Source organism: Erpetoichthys calabaricus, chromosome 3, assembly GCF_900747795.2.
Source record: "Erpetoichthys calabaricus chromosome 3, fErpCal1.3, whole genome shotgun sequence".
Taxonomy (NCBI): domain Eukaryota; kingdom Metazoa; phylum Chordata; class Cladistia; order Polypteriformes; family Polypteridae; genus Erpetoichthys; species Erpetoichthys calabaricus.
In genome coordinates, this window is record NC_041396.2 from 286,771,711 (window position 1) to 286,792,323 (window position 20,613).

General features: G+C 40.8%; 1 protein-coding gene across 1 annotated transcript in view; it reads right to left on the bottom strand.

The window, feature by feature from the left end:
- Nucleotides 1-392, bottom strand: part of LOC114644555 (prostaglandin D2 receptor 2) — a 146,514-nt gene extending 146,122 nt beyond the window's left edge. The window contains exon 1 of the mRNA XM_028792616.2: nt 323-392. The gene's annotated coding sequence lies outside the window, so the exon portion shown is untranslated. The remainder of the gene's footprint in view (nt 1-322) is intronic.
- Between the last annotated feature and the right edge of the window lie 20,221 nt (nt 393-20,613).

The window sequence follows — 20,613 nt, forward strand, 5'->3', positions numbered from 1 at the left end:
AACGGGTTCACAAAATGGATTGATGGATCATCCTGTCTTTCACATAATCCTACCCGTATAGGCTGCAACGTCATCGATCTATAGATAGATATACAGACAACCCACATATAACAAATGCAAACAGAAATACATCAAATTATCAATAATCTGAAGATAACTTTAAATGACACATCGAGATGTACAGCGCCTTTCATGTAATCTTACCATACTTTACATTAATCCAGGCAAAACGGTTAATAACTTCAAGAATGCATAAATCACCGAAACATTTTCGGCTGAAATCTGAATTTCTCTGACATTTTGTTAAATAATTAAAAATTACCTGCAGAAAGAGCAGCGGAGGACAGACGTCCGCGCGGGACTTGAAATCTAAATGTTCTTGTTTAAAGGCAGAGAGAGAGCGAGAGAGAGAGAGAGAGAGAGAGCGAGAGAGAGAGGAAAGGGAGGGGAAGGGTGTTTGAAGGAGGTGATAGAGGGCGAAGGGAAGACGCTTATTATCTCTTTTGCAGATTGCTATTATGACATATGCATGTGAAAAAAAATGATAAAATTGATGTACAGTACTGTGCAAAAGTTTTAGGCAGGTGTGAAAAAATGCTATAAACAAAGAATGCTTTCAAAAATGGAAGTGTTAATCATTTATTTTCATCAATCAACAAAATGCAGTGAATGAACAAAAGGCAAATCTAAATCAAATCAATATTTGGTGTGACCACCCTTTGCCTTTCAAAACAGCATCAATTCTTCTAGGTACACTTGCACACAGTTTTTGAACGAACTCGGCTGGTAGGTTGTTCCAAACATCTTGGAGAACTAACCAAAGATCTTCTGTGGATGTAGGCTTCCTCACATCCTTCTGTCTCTTCATGTAATCCCAGACACACTCGATGATGTTGAGATCAGGGCTCTGTGGAGGCCATACCATCACTTCCAGGACTTCTTGTTCTTCTTTACGCTGAAGATAGTTCTTAATGACTTTGGCTGTATGTTTGGGGTCGTTGTCCTGCTGCAGAATAAATTTGGGGCCAATCATACGCCTCCCTGATGGTATTGCATGATGGATAAGTATCTGCCTGTATTTCGCAGCATTGAGTACACCATTAATCCTGACCAAATCTCCAACTCCATTTACAGAAATGCAGCCCGAAACGTTCAAGGAACCTCCACCATGCTTCATTGTTGCCTGCAGACACTCATTATTGTTCTGCTCTCCAGCCCTTTGACGAACAAACTGCCTTCTGCTACAGCCAAATATTTCAAATTTTGACTCATCAGTCCAGAGCACCTGCTGCCATTTTTCTGCACCCCAGTTCCTATGTTTTCATGCATACTTGAGTCGCTTGGCCTTGTTTCCATGTTGGAGGTATGGCTTTTTGGCTGCAATTCTTCCATGAAGACCACTTCTGGCCAGACTTCTCTGGACAGTAGATGGGTGTACCTGGGTCCCACTGGGTTCTGCCAGTTCTGAGCTGATGGCACTGCTGGACATCTTCCGATTTCGAAGGGTAATAAGCTTGATGTGTCTTTCATCTGCTGTACTAAGTTTCCTTGGCCGACCACTGCGTCTACAATCCTCAACGTTGCCCGTTTCTTTGTGCTTCTTCAAAAGAGCTTGAACAGCACATCTTGAAACCCCAGTCTGCTTTGAAATCTTTGTCTGGGAGAGACCTTGCTGATGCAGTAGAACTACCTTGAGTCTTGTTGCTGTGCTCAATCTTGCCATGACATGAAACTGTCTTCCACAATCTCACCTTGGTAGCAGAGTTTGGCTGTTCCTCACCCAGTTTTAAGCCTCCTACACAGCTGTTTCTGTTTCAGTTAATGACTGTGTTTCAACCTACGTGTGACATTGATGATCATTAGCACCTGTTTGGTAGAATTGGTTGATCAGACACCTGACTAGAATCCTACAAAATCCCTGACTTTGTGCAAGTGTACCTATAAGAATTGATGCTGGTTTGAAGGCAAAAGGTAGTAACACCAAATATTGATTTGATTTAGATTTTACTTTTGTTCGCTCACTTTGCATTTTGTAAATTGATAACAATAAACAATCATTATTTATATTTCTGAAAGCATTCTTTGTTTACAGCATTTTTTCACACCTGCCTAAAACTTTTGCACAGTACTGTATGTCTGTTAAATAAATGCAAATCCAAAACTATAATAGCGAAAAACGGTTTAATAATTGGCGAATGGCAATCTCTCATGTGTCAAGTTCAACACAACATTGTCCATCCATACTTTCATGCCATACATGAACTTGTTTTTCAAAGCCGTGTTTACTGCGTTCTGGAGACTTTTCTGTACTGACTCAGTCCATCTTTCCATCTCATCTCGTTTAGCCACAGTGTTGCTCTCACCAATATGTTGACGGTGCCTGGACTTTTAATGACTCAGCTGACTTCAGATGCTTGCAGATGTTTGACAACTGTCACCTTCAGCTGATTTTACCAACATCGTATATTCATCTTTTATCTTACTTATAAGGCATTTCACAAAATATCGCTTCTGTGCCCTTGCGCGGCTAAGAGTAGAGGTAATCGAAAGATGTGAACGTTTTAGGGGGTCATACTTGCGAACAAGCAACACCTTTTTGTAGCTAATACATCAAAACTGCTATGTGGAACGAGACGCCAAGTATCTGGAGTAAAAAGTCTGAAGAAAAAAGTAGGCTCTATAAACAATGATTCTGCAGACACTGTAATGTCTGTTGAAGATAAGAAGCGACAGGCCTGACCACTGCGCAAGAGCGACGCCGCTTCTCGATATCTGTGTAAACATTCAAATTGACTTTCGTTTTTATGACTATTATGACTCCAAAATGCGCGCTTTAGTCTGCCTTGGTCTGCCAGGTGCAACAATGATCTCACCGGTAGAATAAGGTTATTAATTATGAGAAATAAGAAAATGATTTATTAATATACTAAACGGCTGTACATTTTATGTGTTCATTTTCACTCTTTAATCTTTTCACTCTACCTGTCGGGCAGGGCCGGATTTATATGAAAAGAGGCCCTAGGCTATTCCACTTATGAGGCCCTTTCACCTTTCATTTTTAAGTTTGTAAATTACATGAGAGATAATAAAATACATCATTACTGTGATTAACCAATACATTTTTATGTTTGTTTATTAGTCATATGCGTAGAATTTCTCCTAATTTTCGGTTCAGTGTTTTAGTGTTCACTGTTTTTAGAATAGTGTAATTTTAATTTTGCTAACAATTTGAATGTAGGCCCCTCTTGATCTTGAGGCCCTAGGCTGAAGCCTAGTTAGCCTATAGGAAAATCCGGCCCTGCTGTCGGGTCAGTAGTAATCTATTCTTAACTGCGTTACGGATGCTTGTTGTTATTGTCTTGATAGAAAACAAATCTCCCAAGACGCAGGATTTTTGCAGACTGCAGCAGCACTAGGAAGGACCGGTGAATCCGTTTATGAAATTTATGGGACACGTGCTACGTACCTTTCCGTTACATTTTAATGTTCAATCACATTAGATTAAAAACCCTAAAACAATACTAGTTCCATGTCAATAAGTCTGAGAGTGTGCAGGGTGTCCCCATAAAAATCTGAAAACAACCAATTATAGGGAGCCTCATGTCACCTGCTTACTAAAATATCAAGGACTTACATAGACTCTCATTTGGCTGGCATCCTTCACTCAGGATATATAGGTTTTTAGTGGGTATTGGCATTTGCTGACACCAGTCACTTTGTGCAAATAAACACATTTATTTCATGATTATTTCACATTACCTAATTAATTTAGATAGGAAAACCTTAGCTTGGAGTGACACGTTTTTAGTCTTCAACATTTCAACATGATAAGAGAGAGCTTGGAAGGATGATATGGTCCGCCATCAACATTATATCAGATTGAATTACAGTTTAATATGAGATAGATAGATAGATAGATAGATAGATAGATAGATAGATAGATAGATAGATAGATAGATAGATAGATAGATAGATAGATAGATAGATAGATAGATAGATAGATACTTTATTAATTCCAAGGGGAAATTCACATACAATAACAGTGAAATAGAAAAAGGTAGAAAAAATAAAGCCATACACTGAGCTGCTGGAATTGCTGCCACTCACGGAGGCGCTTGTGTCATTCATAATTTAAGTAGAGTATATAAAATATTGGGAGCGGGGTGGGCATGGGCACGCCCTAGTGTCCCACATTACAAACCACCACTGTAAATAAATAATCTCCAGTGCAGTTCATTGTGGTTATTTTAAAGCTACACTGGTACATTGGGTGTTGTTAAAGGTCAAATATCCATTTATAATATATCAACACAAACAACAAAGAGTAGGAAACACTTTTTCATTTATTTTGGTTGATTGGACTTTTCATATAATTTTAATATTATATTATAGTTTTTCTCAGTTGCTAAAACACTAAACCCCATTCTCTAAACCAAATTTTCAGTGGCCTGAACTCATTTTTCGAATCAAACATTCTTTTGACCAAACCTCAAACACTGTTCGGGTACTTAGAGACAATTTTCAAAACTCATCCGCTCTTTTTTGCCAAACCTTAAACACATTCCCAGTCACTAAAGACATTCCACACTGTGATACACTTGTATTGCAAAATTGCAAACACTGGAAGCAAAATGTGAACACAAATCAAACATAGCTGTCATGTCTTACACACAATGACTCAAAATTGAACACACATGTTTGTAATGAATAATTAGGCAGGATAAAAGTCAGTTCAGAGTGCACAGGTGGCACATGTGCATCCATCTACAATGGACAGAAACGTACAGAGAGGCAGAGGAGGAAGAGTTTGCGTGAGAGGTGGTAGGTGAGGAGGAGTGGGACACGGAAGACCAAGAACAATCATTACTGATGACCTGTTGTACACCATTTCCTTGTTCATGGGGATGACAAAGAGTCCAACCCAATTTGAGCAGGTTCTCTGTGGCCGGCATCATCAGGACATTACAGTTTTTAACCATTGCTTGAACACTATAGACACATGCTTAAACCAAAGTAACATCACTTGAAGTTGTTGTTACTGTACCTTAAACAAAGTGTAACCATACCTTAAACAAAAGTGCTGCTTTGCACTTTAGTTGCAATTCTGCAACACACTCGCTCCTTTCTACAACACACTTGATCCTGCACACTACACACTATTTCATACATAAGACACTTCGTTCAAAAATGAAATCTCAGGGTACCATTGTGAAAACACATCTATTCAAAATACAAAACACATTGGGTAATTGAAAATACTTAGACACACACCTGAAAATACTTACTTACAAAACAGAACACCAATCAGCCAGCTAAAAGAAGACCTCACTTAAGCCATTTTGAGAACTTTGCAAGCATGGAAGCAGGGAGAGCTAGAGGCAGAGGTAGAGGAAGAGGAAGACAGAGAGAGAGAAGGACGTGGTCGAAGAGGCCATGCAAGGACCATTATTTCTGATGACATAAGAGCAACTTTCGTGGACCATGTCATAAACCACGGCCTGACTATGAGGGAAGCTGGGCAGAGAGTCCACCCTAATCTAAGCCATTTCACAGTTTCATCCATAATAAGGACATTCCCACTGGAAAACAGGTATGTCTTCAACTCTCTTCTCTACTCAGACTGTATCTAGAGTATTTACAGTACTGTACCATATCACATTGCCATATCACATGTACTGTATTTCAGGGTGGCTAATGCTCCTTTTCGAACAAAAGTGGTAGTTTTGTGAAACATACGATGATAACGTGTTGAGATCTTTCAGTATTGTGTATGGTATACACAGTAAAGTACAGTATATACAGTACTGTAAAAAAGAGGCAAACCAATAACAATTTGTGGTTGCATTTTTCTACAGAATGGCTAGAAGACCTACTGGGGGTGGACGCCATTGCCTATTCACCCAACAGCAGGAACTTGCCATTGTGAACCTAGTCAGAGCAAACAATGCAATCCGTCTCCACCAGCTACAGCAACAAATACTTGAAGATACACAGGTATTCAACAACATAAATCGAGTAAGCATTACCACTATCAGACACATCTTGGTAAATCACAACATGACCATGAAGCAACTGTACAGGGTCCCATTTGAGAGGAACAGTGTCAGGGTCAAAGGACTTCGACATGAATATGTACAGGTAAGTGTTAAAGTCCTTTACATTTACAATACAGAATGGGTGCAGTCCAGTAACTGAATATGTACCATTGGATCAGTGCCACATAGATATATTCAGAAAGCTACACAGATACCTGTGTGGTGGGGTGGAGCAGTTCTGTATGTGTAGTAGTGTAGTTGTGTGTTTTGAGTAATGCCATCCACAATATGTATTTTTTGTTGAAGAGAATCTTGGACATGGATGGAGCTGCTCATCCTCATGAATTTATTTACATTGATGAGGCAGGATTCAGCCTTAGCAAAAGTAGATGACGGGGACGTAATATACTTGGCCAAAGGGCGATTGTGCACGTCCCGGGGCAGCGCAGGGGAAATATCACATTGTGTGCAGCCATAAGCCTCTGAGGGCTACTGCACCATATATATCTACATTCATTTTTGAATGAAGTGTCTTATTTATGAAATAGTGTGTAGTGTGCAGGAGCAAGTGTGTTGTAGAAAGGAGTGAGTGTGTTGCAGAATTGCAACTAAAGTGCAAAGCAGCACTTTTGTTTAAGGTATGGTTACACTTTGTTTAAGGTATAGTAACAACAACTTCAAGTGATGTTACTTTGGTTTAAGCATGTGTCTATAGTGTTCAAGCAACGGGTAAAAACTGTAAGAGAAGAGAACAGGTAATTGCTCCTTCCTATACAATATTTGACACACAGTATACAATACTGTAAGTACTGTAATGTTCATTATAATACTGTTTCTACTGTCTGTATACATTTGTAAGTGCTTCAAAATAATGCTATCCGACTCCATGAAATCCAGCAGAGAGTGATTGAAGACAATGTTAACTTTGATGGAATTAACAATGTGTCTCTGTCAACTATTGACCATGTTGTTCAACGCAGCAGACTTCGCATGAAACAGGTGTACAGAGTAAATGTTGAGCGCAACTCTGCAAGAGTCAAACATCTAAGATGTCAGTATATGCAATAAGTATAACCTACAAACACTTTCAACACTGATGCTTCCAGTACAATTCTATGGTCATAGGCCTACTGTTACTGTAGGCTAGTAGTTGCAGTTGCCACCTTTACAGAACTGTAAACGATATTGTAATGTACATAAATCTGGAGTGCATATATTGTAAATACGCTATTGCAGAGGTCTGTCTTTTTGCATCACTTACTGTACTAAACTACTTATCTATTTCTATAGAGTGTGTTTGCACTGGAGTCTATGGAAAGTCCCCATGAATACATTTTTCATAGATGAAGCAGGGTTCAATCCGGCCAAAAGGAGGAGGAGAGGCAGGAACATAATTGGTTAGCGTACCATTGTGGAAGTCCCTGGCAAGCATGGTGGCAATGTCATAAGTAACTGGGGGATTCTCCATCATCATGCAAACCTGGGGCCGTATAACACCAAAAATCTTCTTACATTTCTGGGTGGTCTACAGGATATTAAGGTTGTTTGTGAGGAGCCGGATCAGCAAGCAGTGCATCCTGTATATGTCATAGTTTGGGACAATGTGAGGTTTCACCATGTTGTCCTGATACATGAGTGGTTTACCGACAACCAGCGTTTCATAAAGGTCTTCCTTTTACCTTATAGCTCCTTGCTGAATCCAATAGAGAAGTTCTTGACTGCCTATGACCGAAAGCCCTACAACAGGGAAACTTTATTGGAGGCAATGGAACATTGCTGTAATGATGCAACTGTGGAGTCTTGTAAAGGCTGGATTCAGCATGCCAGAGGGCTTTTCCCCATTGCCGGCCAAGGGAAAATATTGCCTGTGATGTGGATGAAGTCCTCTGGCCGGACCCCGCACAAAGACATAATGTTGGAGAATGAATCTCAATAACAGTGATTGTGTAGTAATGTACTCATCATTTCGTTTTTTTTTTTTTTTTTTTGTTATGAAAGTGCAGAATGTAGATATCACTTTGCCTATGATCAGTTTTTGCTAAATGCATTTATAATAAACATTCTCTGTTACCTACATGCCCTGGATGCTGTGTCCTACATTATTTTATGTAGTGTCTAACAAATGCTCTGTGGTGAATATATTTATACTTGCTGTGTGTATGATCTGAACACATTGTTTGGTTTTGAACACAGGATAACTGGTCTTGAGGTGATAGTTTGGTCTTTGATAGGAAAGTCTGGGGTTTTGTGAATGTAGTTTGAATTTTTGGATTTGTGTTTAAGGTTTTGAGAAAATGGGTGGAGGTTTCATGAAATGTGTTTTAGCAATTGGGAAAAACTGTAATTACCATGTTGTACTGTAAGCAAAAAAAAAAGCATATTTTTTCTGATATGGGTGACAGGTTTGCCTGTGTATCAGCAAAATTATCATAAATTAGCCTCCACAACCACACAAAAGCCGCAGAATTGGAACAAAAAAAATCAATTTACTTAAAATTTTTAACTTTCTTTCCAACTGTAGAAAAGTGCCATGGTTTACAATGTAACAAAACGAATGGTCCTTTATGCAAAATATTATATGAGGGTAAATGAAAAACTAAAGGAAATTTGAAAATTGCATAGTAACCACAATGGACAGAAGCTGATTTAATACAAAATGCTTACAGTGGCTTATGGGTAGTCTAAACATGCACAGTGCCATGCCCTTGGTCTAGTTGAAGCCAAGGTCAAATTAACATGGATGTCTCACCATGTATTGCACTCTTTTTGAACAGCACATGATAGTGAGATTTCTTTGGGCAAAGAATGTAATTCCTGGCTCATTCCATTGTTTGTGAAGCCTCCAGGAGAAATTGTAATGTCTTTTATGTTTGCTATGAATCTAAGCAGATGCTTCATACTTTTTTGTTTCATTAAGAAGAAAGAAAGCCTTATAAATAGCAATATGTTTTGTTATTATTATTTCAGAGGGTCTTATGTGTTTTCAGAGGAGGGTAGGGCTCCTTTAAGGCTTGTTTTGAGAGCGTAGCTGGGCACATGGCTAATTTTACATGCAAACTTGCCATGTGGTTCTGCAATGCCAGCACACAAGGATCAGTGTTAAATATCCTGTGGCAGTACTCAATACTGTCAGTTAATGTACCCATTAAATGAAAAAAACTGCATTTTTTGTTTTTTAAATGCAAGCAGGGTGGATGGCTGGAATACTGATCGGGTTTTGACATCACACATGTGTGAAACAGGTCAAGCATCAATTTTACAGCACACGATTGAAAGTTCTGAGAATGGCTACTACAGCTCTGTCATCTCACACTGGCCTTGCAAAGCACCATGGGGCCATGGGAAAAAAATAGTTTGCCTTAGCAATTGCATGACAAATTTAAAGGATAAGAATCTGCAAACGAGGTCACTGGTAAGCACACCATATTCGCTGTTAAAAACACTTTGGCGAATATCGCTGATTAACACAAACAATAAGTTTAGTTAGTGCACATAAATACCATATTTTGGAAAACTAAATACATTTTATTTATTTTATATTTATTTTTGCTCTGACACATAATACTATAAGAAAATTCACTTATTAAAGATTCACAGAGAATTAGTTCTGTTATTTTTCTGTCCTCTCTCCTCTAGTCTGTTTCTCTTCTCTGTATCTGGATATTCCTCTACTGACAGGCCGCTCTGTAGGGTTAAGGAAAAGTCATCTTGGATAAAGGAGTGTTGGTCTTTGGATGGAATGATACTGTCTCATCAGATTGGATGGTCATCACAAACTTGTGTCATGCATGCTCAACTGTGAATCATCCTCAGGGTTCCTCTTAGGTATGTAGTACCACCCTGGATCGAGAGGGCACTGTCGCTAACCATGTCCTCTTTTCCTTCAACAGCACTGAGGAGACGTCCCCTGAGGGCACCTGGCTCTGCCCCTTCTGGTTTCCCAAACTTTGCGAGCAGACCATGACACAGACAGAGCTTCTGTGACAAAGGTTGAAGTAATACAGGCATGACTGGAGCTATTTTGTTTGTTTCATTTTGTTACTTTTGCACTTGTATTTTTGTTAAAACAACCTTGAAATGCACAGAAAAGATCTATTTTGCACCCCAACACTTTCTTGTGCGGGACTTGTAATTAGGTCATCCACATTTGGAAACCCAGGAAAGAGTAGGCCAAGGTATCCAGGACTGTGACTTTGTTTGTGACTTTCTCTTTAACGATTTTAATCTTCTCTGTTGCCAAAAGGCTGTAGCTTATCAATTAATCAATAGAGATATATTGTTGCTTTCCATTTATGATCTATCCATCCATTATCCAACCCGCTATATCCTAACTACAGGGTCACCGAGGTCTGCTGGAGCCAATTACTGCCAACATAGGGCGCAAGGCAGGAAACAAACCCTGGGCAGGGCGCCAGCCCACCACAGGGCGCGCACACACTAACACACACCAAGCACACACTAGAGACAATTTAGAATCGCCAATGCACCTAACCTGCATGTGTTTGGACTGTGGGAGGAAACCCATGCAGACACGGGGAGAACATGCAAACTCCACGCAGGGAGGACCCGGAAAGCGAACCTGGGTCTCCTAACTGCGAGGCAGCAGAGCTACCCACTGTGCCACCATGCCACCCTCCATTTATGATTAATTGTTTATTACCTTGCTCTCCATGTGTTATATTTTTATATCATATTTGGCAATTAGTATAATCTATACTTTTATTTTAACTGCAAATTGTTCATAGCACTGAGTTAAAAGTGTGATACAAAAATAAGTTGCATTGTATGTTTCCTTTGTATTGTTTTCTACATCACATTTTCTTCAAACTAAAGTAAAAACATCCCAGTGCTAGAGTGATGTGCAAAATGGTCCCATCAACCAAGGCTCTTCTCAGAGCCTGACACTAATACTTGGCAAACCACATTTATGCACCTCCAAGTAACAAACACGCCTGCCGCACCACTTTTGTGCTCAGGTGCTGACTCGCTTTCAGCAAACTCCTTTGCTAGATGTGTTATGCTGTGATATTTGTAAAGACTATTTCACAGAAAATAACTTTCATACAGAGATACTGTTAAAGCAAAAATTGTGTTGCTTGGTGTAGTTCCCTATTCTGAATGTACTTTCTGTTCTGCAAAACCATTTCATGTTACAATGAATAATTACTGTATTTTCAATTTGAGCATTACAGCATGTAGTGAGTTTTGAATACATTCTCTTCAATGAAAAGTCACATTTTCATGGATTGTGGCATAGAATTCTACAAGAAACAGTAAAATAAATGTTTTACCAACATATTGATTGGTACTATCTACCCTCCATGTTTTGTTGTATATAGCAGAGATTTACTATTTAAAAAATATATACTTTGTAATAGTTATATTAATTATTTTCCACATACATTATGTAGATATCAAGGACTGGCCATAATTGAATAACAGTATGGAAGGAGCAGCATCCCAGCCAGAATAGTTAGTGATTATTATCCCAGTCAGGGCCAAAGGACAATGAATGAACTGGGCAAATATGGATGCTGGAGGGAGTTAATTCCCCCCCACGATAGGTGGCAGTGTTCCTCAGTTAGGACACCTGCAGCCCTGTCGTGGTAATTGGGTGCCTCCAGAGGGTGCTGCCCTTGGGGATGACTGCCCTGGTTTCCATACAACCTGAAAGTGCTCTGGATGACTCCTACTGTGACACTGGAAGCATTCCCGGGTCTAGCTTAAAAGAAGCTTGCATCTTTACCTTGGGGAGTCAGAGTTGGGAGGCAGCAGGTAAAACTCATGTGGAGGGCTAAAGGAGAAAGAGAGAGAGAACAGTTACTTTATGTGTAATTATGGTATTTTGGTTGTGGAAGATATTGGAGGAAATTAAAAATCCTTTAAGACCAGAGAGTGGCATGGTGGCGCAGTGGTAGCGCTGCTGCCTTGCAGTAAGGAGACCTGTGTTCCCTTCCCGGCTCCTCCCTGCGTGGAGTTTGCATGTTCTCCCTGTGTCTCTGTGAGTTTCCTCCTGGTGCTCTGGTTTCCTCCCACAGTCCAAAGACATGCAGGTTAGGTGCTTTGGCGATCCGAAATTATCCCTAGTGTGTGCTTGGTGTGTGGGTGTGTATGTGTGTGTGTGTGTGTGCGCGCCCTGTGGTGGGCTGGTGCCCTGCCTGGGGTTTGTTTCCTGCCTTGCGCCCTATATTGGCTGGGATTTTCTCCAGCAGATACCCGTGACCCTGTAGTTAGGACATAGTGGGTTGGATGATAGATGGATGGATTAAGACCAGAGTCCTGCAGGGTGATATTATGTCTGTGGATTGTGGCTCAGTGGCAGCCCCTACTGGTTACAAATGATTAACAGTTGCTCTCAGGGCCAACCCATTCATATAGAAAACTAGGCAATTACCTTAAGCTGCACTTGAGCAAGTGAGGCCAGATATATCTATTATAATAATATATATTATAATTTAATAATATATATATATATATATATATATATATATATATATATATATATATATATATATATATATATATATATATATATTATTGTCAGTTATACCTGCATTTTTATCACTCTTTAATGTAATTTTTTTTTTTATCAGTATGCTGCTGCTGGAGTTTGTGAATTTCCCCTTGGGATTAATAAAGTATCTATCTATCTATCTATCTATCTATCTATCTATCTATCTATCTATCTATCTATCTATCTATCTATCTATCTATCTATCTATCTATCTATCTATCTATCTATCTATCTATCTATCTATCTATCTATCTATCTATCTCATATTAAACTGTAATGCAATCTGATATAATGTTGATGGCGGACCATATCATCCTTCCAAGCTCTCTCTTATCATGTTGAAATGTTGAAGAATAAAAATGTGTCATTCCAAGCTAAGGTTTTCCACCTTTCTGTTTCGATGTTATTGGCACCAGTTTTGATGAGCAGGCAAAGAGGTTGTTGATTGACAGCAAAGTTCAGCATGTTACAATGAACGCTATTCCTCCGTGGCAATACGCATGAGAGGCATAAGTAGAACTGGTTCTACCAGCGTGATTTACACAACTGCAGAAAAGAACACAGCAAGGAAAGTGAGATGATTCCAAAAAACACAAAGCCTCATTCTTAAATACACTGCCTCAAACTCAGTTCTTGAGAATGATAACATGCATTCATCAAGTCACTGATTCTTCTAAAAACTGTACATTTATACCACAACTAAATTCTGATTTTTTATTTATATGTGACAAAGATCTGTTCTTTTTAGAGATGTGTGAACAAAAAGCACATGGAATTGGTTAATTTCAGATCAGATTTTGAATCAGTTTTGAATCTGGTACTAAATCCAATACAGACTTATGCAGCTTTTTTTCTTTTTTTTTTTTAGTGATATTTAATTGTTTATTCGCCACATACAATTTGTTGTATTATTTGTGATATTTTCACATACCCCAGCTTACTCTCCAGAGAGTTTTTTGGGGTCAGAGCGCAGGGACAGCTATTTGTATAGCCCCCCTGGAGCAATTGCTGGTTAAGGGCCTTGCTCAAGGGTTCAACGGAGTAGTTCATCTTCTGTCACCGCCAGGATTCGAACTGGCAACCTCCAGTTACCAGCCCAGATCCTTTAGCCAGAGAGCCACCACTTGTGAGCTGTGTTTGAATGCTTGTATTGGAATCATCTAGATATTTATACAACCCAAATACTTCAACATCAATGTTTATGCAATATTTTTCAGCTTTCTGCACTGAAATTCAAAATGGATGACAGTTTAATGAACAGAAACCAAGCTATCACACTTAAAGAACCATTCTACCCCAAAATATTTTTATTTAATTGTTACTAACTTGTGTCCTGGGTATGACGTTAAACTGTATCCGGCCCTGCAAGCGGGCCTCCAACTTGCAGGGAAATCATGGGGGTTGGTGGCAGGATTGGCACTCCAGCCACTGTAAAAAAAAACCTCAAACAGCTCTAAGACAACAGAAAGGACTCCTTTTTGCACTCCATGGGTGTAGCTCTGCGGCAGCCGCCCATAGGAAGGCTGTTTACATCATGAAGGGGTTGGCGGAAACCCTCGGGAGTCCCATCCCCGGAAGAGTCGAAACCGTTGGAGAGCCAATGGGGTCAGGTCTGTTGGGGTTCGGAACTGGTGTGGTGCTGAGGCGTCGCCCGCTGCACGACAGCACTTGGGTCCAAATTTGAGGTGGCCCATAAGGGTAGGTGCATGGAATGTCTTGTCTCTCTGGCATGATGATCATCTTACTCTGCTGTCGGAGGAGCTGCATAAACTCCGCATTTCAGTGGCGACACTCTCTGAGGTGCGCAGACTGGGGACTGGCCAGATGTCTGTGGGTGGATACACCTTTTATTGGTCTGGTTGCTCTGATGGCTGTCATACTCGGGGAGCAGCTGTTGCTGTAGCGGATTGGCTTCTTTTGATGGTGTCCGATGTCACTCCTTTCAAGAAGTGTATTATAAGACTCAGATTACGGCACTCCCTGGGTGCCTTGTCTGTTGTCTCAGTGTATGCTCCGACTGTGGTGAGTGATGTCTTGGCTAGGAAGACAATATATTCGCAGCTTCGTTCAATGGTTAATGGGTGCCCACGAGGTGACACTCCTCTGGTCATGGGTGAATTCAACGCAGCCACTGGCACTGACAGGGCTGGCTATGAGGATTGTCTCGGTCCCCATGGGTCTGGTGACCGTGGCTCCATGTTCCTTGACTTTGCAAAAGGTCAGGGGCTGCAAATCGCTGGATCCTGGTTCCATTGGTCAGAACCACATCGTTGGACTTGGTACTCCAATATTGGTGGTGCGGTGAAGGAGGTTGATCTCATCCTTGTTTGCAAAACTGTAGGGTCTACAGAAGTGCCCAGTTTGTGAACTCTGACCATAGACTTGTTGTTGCTACTCTTAGAATCCAGCTTAGGTCCAGTAGGTTACCACCTACTAGGAAAAAGAGCCTGGACTTGGCCAGACTCCAAGAACAGGCTGTTTCTAATGAGTTTGCATGCAGTTTGTGTGAGGAACTTACAGATTTGGGTGCAACTGCCGATCCTAATGTGATGTGGGAAACCTGCCATGAAAAGACCCTGAAGGTTGCTGAGGGTTGTGTTGGTGTTACCGGTGTTCCCAGAAGGAGGTGTTTCATCTCATAGGGCACCCTGGATATCATCGAGAGGAGTCGCAGTAACATCTCTTTTGAGAAACAGATTAATTCTGTAGTCAACAGTTGCTTTTTCCAGCTTCGTCTTTTAGGTAAGATCAAGCCTTTTCTATCTTCTAGGGATCTTGAGAAAGCTACTCATGCTTTTATCTTTTCTCGCCTTGATTACTGCAACTCACTGTATTTTGGGATTAGAAAATCCCTGATACGCAGGTTACAGTTAGTCCAGAATGCTGCCACTCACTTTCTGGTTCTTGTTGTCCCTTGTACCAAGTATAAAACTAAGGGGGACAGGGCTTTTGCAGCTGCTGCTCCTCACCTGTGGAACTCTTTACCTCGTTACATAAAGGAGTCATTTACAATTGAACTGTTCAAAACAAGATTAAAGACTCATTTCTATTCACTTGCTGTCCGTGACCTTCAGTAATGCTGATGGTTTCCTCATTGTAATTATGTAATCTTACTTCTATTTATAATTCTTTTTTATGTTCATTTATTTTATTTCTATTTATGTTAATTGTATGCTTTTTTCTTCTTTTATTGTAGAGCACTTTGGCCACAGCATTCCTATGTTGTTTTAAATGTGCTATATAAATAAATTGACATTGGTCTGAGAAGGATGGCTGTGAGGGCTCTGAGGGCAGATAAAAAAGGTGTTTGTTAGAGGAATCTGTGAGCAAGTGTCACTACATCTGTGGTCAAGCGACCCACGTATGTCCTGCTTATAGAGGAATCGAAGTATTATGCATATCCAAATCTGTTCCTTTGAGAGTCGCAGTCAGGGCGGCTGATGGAATGGTCCTTAAGGTTGACACTGCAGTTGTGACCTGCTGGGCTGGCTACTTTGAGATTGCACAGGTGGTGAATCAACTGAGGGGAGGAAAGGCTGCAGGGATCTGTAGTATCCGGGGTAAATTTCTCCAGGCTGGTGGAAAGGCTGTCCTCCTGGCATTGCAAGCAATATTTGCTTCCATTTGGGAGACTGGCATCATCCCACCTGACTGGAAAATGGGTGTTGTCGTCCTTATCTGGAAAGGGAAGGGGGATCGCATGGATTGCACCAAATACAGGGGTATAACACTGCTCTTGGTGCCGAGTAAGGTCCTTGCTAGGGTCACCCTCAATAGGATCCGTGATCACCTGCTCACCTACCAACAACCGGAACAGTCTGGTTTTATTCCTAAGAAGTCTACCATTGACTGCATCCTGGCACTGAGGGTTCTCATGGAGCGCAAATGCGAATATCGGCAGAGTTTCTTTGCAGCCTTTATCAATTTTCATAAAGCGTTCAACTCAGTGGATCGAACTGCCCTGTGGGACATCCTGAGGGTTCGCGGGATCCCCTCAAGGTTGCTGGATATCCTGGCCTGCCTATACACTGGTACTGTGAGTGCTGTGCAGAGTGGAGCCAGAACCACTGTGTTTTTCCCAGTTGATTCTGGGGTTTGTCAGGGGTGTGTTCTTGTTCCTGCTCACACTGCCTGGCCAAAAAAAAAGTCACTACCTGGATTTAACTAAGCAAATAGGTACAAGCCTCCTATTGGATAATTACTGCACGGACGATTATCTTTCAGCTGGCATCAAGTTATTTAACCCCAACTGGTGCAATGAGTTGCTTCTCATTTCTTAAACAACCATGTCAAAAGACACTTCTCATGGTCGTGGAAAAGATGTTAGTCTGTTTGAGAAGGGTCAAATCATTGGCATGCATCAAGCAGAGAAAACATCTAAGGAGATTGCAGAAACTACTAAAATTGGGTTAAGAACTATCCAACGCATTATTAAAAACTGGAAGGATAGTGGGGACCCATCGTCTTCAAGGAAGAAATGTGGCCGGAAAAAAATCCTGAATGATCGTGATCAGCGATCACTTAAACGTTTGGTGAAATCAAATCGAAGAAAAACAACAGTAGAACTCAGGTCTATGTTTAATAGTGAAAGTAAGAGCATTTCCACAAGCACAATACGAAGGGAACTGCAGGGATTGGGACTGAACAGCTGTGTAGCCGTAAGAAAACCATTAATCAGTGAGGCAAACCGGAAAAAAAGGCTTCAATTTGCTAGGGAGCATAAAGATTGGACTCTGGAGCAATGGAATAAGGTCATGTGGTCTGATGAGTCCAGATTTACCCTGTTCCAGAGTGATAGGCGCATCAGGGTAAGAAGAGAGGCAGATGCACCCATCATGCAAGAGCTTGGTGAAAAATTAATGCAACACTGGATGGAACTAAATCTTGTGATATTGCAGAAGCTTATCAAAACAATGCCACAGTGAATGCGTGCCGTAATCAAAGCTAAAGGCGGTCCAACAAAATATTAGAGTGTGTGACCTTTTTTTTTGGTGGCGACTTTTTTTTTGGCCAGGCAGTGTCAGTTCAATGTTTGTATGGACTGGGTGTTGGGCAAGGTCGTCGGCTGTGGGGCATCTGTTGGTAAAGAAAGATTGACAGATCTTGACTTGGCTGACAATGCTGTGATTTTCGCAGAGTCAATGGAGGCTCTAATCAGGGCTCTCGAGAGATTGAGTGAGGAGTCTGAGTGTCTGGGCTTACGAGTGTCCTGGATAAAAACCAAGATCCAGGCCTTTAATGACATCTTGGGCACAGCCATCAGCAGTGTGTCTGTCTGCGGAGAGAGTGTCAACCTTGTTGAGAGGTTTACTTACCTTGGCAGTGACATTCATGTCTCTGGTGACTCTTCCTATGAGGTCAGTAGATGGACTGGGAGAGCATGGGGGTTCATGAGGTCACTGGAAAGGGGTGTGTGGTGCTCCCTATATCTATGCAAAAGGATGAAGGTCCAAGTCTTTAGAGTCCTGGTGCTTCCTGTCTTGCTATATGGTTACGAGACATGGATGTTATCCAGTGACCTGAGACAAAGACTGGACTCCTTTGGTAATGCATTGTGAGGGAGTGTCAGTTACAGCACTATGGCCATGCAACGGCTTGCCGGATCCTCTTTGCTGAAGACCCAAGTGGCTGGACCAGGCCATGGAGTCGCCCACATAACACCTAGTTGCAGCAAATAGAGAGGCATTTCCAGGGGGTGGGACTGGACTGCATGTCTGCCTATGGGGTTGCCAACCAGCATCCCAAGCTGTTTCGTTGTGTGTGGGAGCGGCAACACGCGGTACCATTGCATGCTCCCCAACCTGACCTGACCTGTATTTTACAGACGGAAATAATGTTACGGCACTATGACCATGTGGCGTGTTTCCCAGAGGGTGATCCAACTCGTAATATCCTCATTGTTGGGGACCCGAGTGGCTGGACCAGGCCAAGGGGTCACCCATGTAACACCTGGTTGTGGCAGATAGAGGGTCATTTCCAGAGAGTGGGACTGGACCATGTGTCTGCCTGGGGGTTGCCAACTGGGATCCCGAGTTGTTTCGTCGTGTAGTGGTTGCGGCAATGCACTGTACCAGTGCATTCTCCACAATCTGACCTGTTACTTACCCCATGTAGTTTGTAGTGATGGCAGAGAAGAAATTTTAATCTTAAGTTTTAATGCAGAATGGAGATAAAAAAAAAATCAGATACAATATAAGACAATGGTGACTGTACTGGAGATATTTTAAACTGTTCAGTTCAGAGACCTTTTGACTTCTTAGTTTGAAGTCTTGTCAATGAAGTGAAGAACAATGCATGCATGGGAAGTTGCAACCCTAAGCCGGGCCTAAGAGAATTTTTTAATTATTATTATTACTTCATGCTTTTTGCCTAGTTAGCTGGGAAGCTTAGAAAAGCTGACATTTTTCATGTGCTGTGTGAAACTGCAAAACTTAATGGCAGTTTGCTCTGTTACCAAAGTGTGTGTCCTCATTGGGTAAGAAAAGAGCAGAGATGATACTGAAGGCCCCACGCAGCCGCACCCATCTCCCCCTCCCATCGTCTCATTCTCTCTCTCAGCTTGCTGTTTTAAAACTGCCACAGAGTTCTCTGTCTCTCACTCATTGCATCCTTGCTTTGCTTGAGAACACATAACCTGTAAGAAAAGAAGATACATTGGGAAAGGAATGATCATCAGCATCTTACTTCTTCATCTTGGAAAGAGTGAAGATATAAAGCACACAGGCTGTATGATTCTGTGTATTATCATATATCTTCTGTGATAATGCAAATAAATATAATGTACAAGTAAAACCTTAAAAGTCAATGCTTTTGTCTAGGTATTATAACCAGCCAGCCAAGGGGCTGGATTGTCCATTTCTTGTGTATAACTGTGGTCCCTTAAGTGCTCAAGGAGATGCCTTTGAGAGTTGGTGGCATCCTTTGGTTGAAGTAAATGTTTAGAAATAATAAACAGCCCCAGTATGCAAGCAAACTGCCATTAATTCCTAGGGTTGAAAATGCTGGGTATAATGCAGAGAGTGAGACAGGTAAGAGGTGAAAAGAACAAGGAATAGAGCTGATTTTGACATCTCTTTTTATTGCCCATTAAGAAAAGAACCCAAGGTGTTTAGTTATAACTTTGCATGTTATGCAATGTGATAACCTGATAAAACAGTCAACAACAATGGACAACAGCAGGCAACATCAAAATATCCACAAAAAAAAAAACTTGTATCATTTGAGTTGTATAATCCACATGTCAGGTCCTCCAGTCATATGGTTACAATGCCCCAGAGAAATGTATTTTTACTAAAATATTGTTAAATAAATGAGGGTGTTGATGGATAAGTATAGAGAAGCCCAGAATGAGTTGCACTTGAGAAAGAAATATTATTAACTGTAATGATTATAAGTAGTTACCTCACAATACCAAGAACTGTATTATGTATTAATTATGCTAAAAAAGATATACTGTATGATTTGTTCTTCATTGATGCAGAAAAAGAATTAAACTTGTGGACAGAATTATGAGACTGGCTTGCATTCTTTTATGAGAAACTGCTGACTTCTTGATATTAACAGAACACCCTGTGATATTATAAATCAGTTGTGACTGTTTCTGAACTCTTGCTTAAAACTATTTGAGCATATTTCTTAAAACTGTGAGTGCCCTAATAACTTCTTAATCTGAAAGAAGCAATGTGCACATTCCAATTCAGGGAGTCGCAAGCTATGGTAATTTATGTATAAACTCAAAATGAACTGCCATATAATTTTTTTACAAACTAAGTATAAAGAGGGAAACCCCTGCTAAGGGGTGCTGTGGTTTGACTTGAGCTGTCAGTGGAACTTTGTTGTCAGAAAATCCGAACACATCTCTCCAGTTTTGATGTCACTACACTGGTTACCTGTGTCATTCAGAATTGACTTTAAAATTCTGCTTATGGTTTATAAAGCTTTAAATAATCTCGCCCCGTCTTATATATCGGAATGTCTGACACCTTTTATTCCAAATCGTAACCTCAGATCCTCAACTGAGTGTCTCCTTAGAATTCCAAGAGCAAAACTTAAAAGAAGTGGTGA